The sequence below is a fragment of the Atta cephalotes genome (genome assembly GCF_000143395.1).
Source record: "Atta cephalotes unplaced genomic scaffold scaffold00028, whole genome shotgun sequence".
NCBI lineage: Eukaryota > Metazoa > Arthropoda > Insecta > Hymenoptera > Formicidae > Atta > Atta cephalotes.
Window position 1 is genome coordinate 1,492,786 of NW_012130092.1, and position 2,270 is coordinate 1,495,055.

Sequence of the window (2,270 nt, forward strand, 5' to 3'; positions counted from 1 at the left end):
GTGTGTGTGTGTGTGTGTGTGTGTGTGTGTGTGTGTGTGTGTGTGTGTGTGTGTGTGTGTGTGTGTGTGTGTGTGTGTGTGTGTGTGTGTGTGTGTGTGTGTGTGTGTACGTGATACATGCAATATTAAATAAGTGTACATTAATTATTACTCACGCGATAAAGATTAATGCTCAATGATAGTACTCCTAATGGCAATAATAATGAATACGCCCATGTATAATTTCTTTTCAACATTTCAATAAATCTAAATAACAGTAAATCTTAAATATGCGTAAAGAAAATATATTCGTACGAGTGACTATAAATTATTTTCATTGCCTGTTAATTTACACGATTTATATTTGTTACTTAAATGTGCTAATAATTTATATTCTTTATAAAATTTCATAGTCTATGTACTTGATGGAATTAAGATGGATTAAAAAATTTGAAAAGAAATCACAATAAAAAATGCACAATTAAAAAAACTTTTAATTACATATTATAATTACGAACTCGATTGCTTTTCTATACATATTGAATCCATTGATTACCCCTTGACACATCGTTATCGAACTTTTTTCGGAAGAAGATGCAATACCTTGTATCGTATTTTCGAACAATGTTTGTTCTATGCGATAGCTGCAATTGATAATGTAAATGTAGTTTTGTATAAATACGTTTTGTATAGATACGTTTTGTATAAATACTGTTAAAATTAATATAATTTCTTAAAAAACGTAACTTTGTTTTACCTGGCTATTTCAAATAAACCGTACGCATGACATGTGTAAGACATATTAATTGTTTCGGTAGCTATTATCATAGTGAAACCATATATGATAGCAAAACAAATAAAAAACAAAATTTGGAAAAAATATTTTTGTTGATCTATAAAACATTCAATTAGAATTGGGAGCTGTCGTGGCTGGGATACATTTTTATCAGATGTAGTATTAAAAAAAAAATTTGGTAGAAACTGTATTAGAATGAAGCCAAAAATGGATATATAGATAAACACTGTAATTAAACAATTAAAAATCTGAATTAAGGTGATTGAAATCTAAAGTATGAAATAAATGTTCAAATATTGCTTACATGTTGCAATTAATGTGATGAATCTTCCAATATCTGCATATTCTTTTATTATTTTAATTTCTTGCAAATTATTTAATTCATTCCAGTCAGAAAGTAATCGTTTCATAAGATCTCGCATCTGTGTTCATAAAATAATCGATATTTATTATCTTTTTCCGAAAATATTTTAAATAAAATTGACAATTATTGTTTTCTTTTTCTACAAGTTTTATTATAAGTTGATTTCCGATAATCTTACCTGTCTTATATTTAGGCAAAGAACATTATACTTTAACGTATGGCCTAGCCATGGAACGCTGTATGCGAGGACTTGTAGAAAAATATTTACATTGTATTCTGTTGTGATGAAAGTCATTAGCTAAAAGTAATTTTCTTCACTATATTGTTTCTACTTTTACATTAAAAATAACTTATTAATTAATAAGAAAAAAATTTTTTTTATTTCTTGGACGAAACAAGATATTTCTTATGATTTTTGATTGCTGAAAACAATTTTGCAAATTTCACTATTAGTCAAGTTTCCGAAATTGAGATATAATATGCTAAGCTTTGCGTTATTTGCCTTTTCTTTAAGACACATATTATCTGGATATATTCTGATTAAAAGCCATGAATGTATTTATTTCTTACAAAATATATTTGAGAAAATTTTAATAATGAAATGTTTAAAGAATTAATTTAGTTTAATAATAATAAGATATCAAATTATTCACCCATGTCAATGAAGTCATCTATATACATATACTTATAATTTCTAATTAGTTAATACACTTACCGTACAGTTTTTGTCCATAATATTCTTTTTTTAAATATGTTTTTCGGAGATATTCGAGTTGACAAGTAATTAAAATGAGACCTTTTATATACTATATACAGGGTATGTCACAGTCTGGACAAATTTCAATTTAAATTTTCCACTATATTGTTTCTCCGCCAGAGATTGTTGTTGGCGTCTGAGAAAGCCTGATGCTTCTAGTAAATAGTCATATTCTCAAATGGAATGGATTTTACTGCATTCTCCGGACATTGCTCCTTCTGATTATTGATCGTTCCGAAGGATGCAGCAAGTCACCGGTTCACTTCTTTCGCAGAAATCGAAAATTGACTCCAAAATTTGGAGCCTCCAAAGACGAGTCATTTTTTCGAGATGGAATTCGAAAATTGCCTGAGAGATGAGAAAAAGTAGTAGGC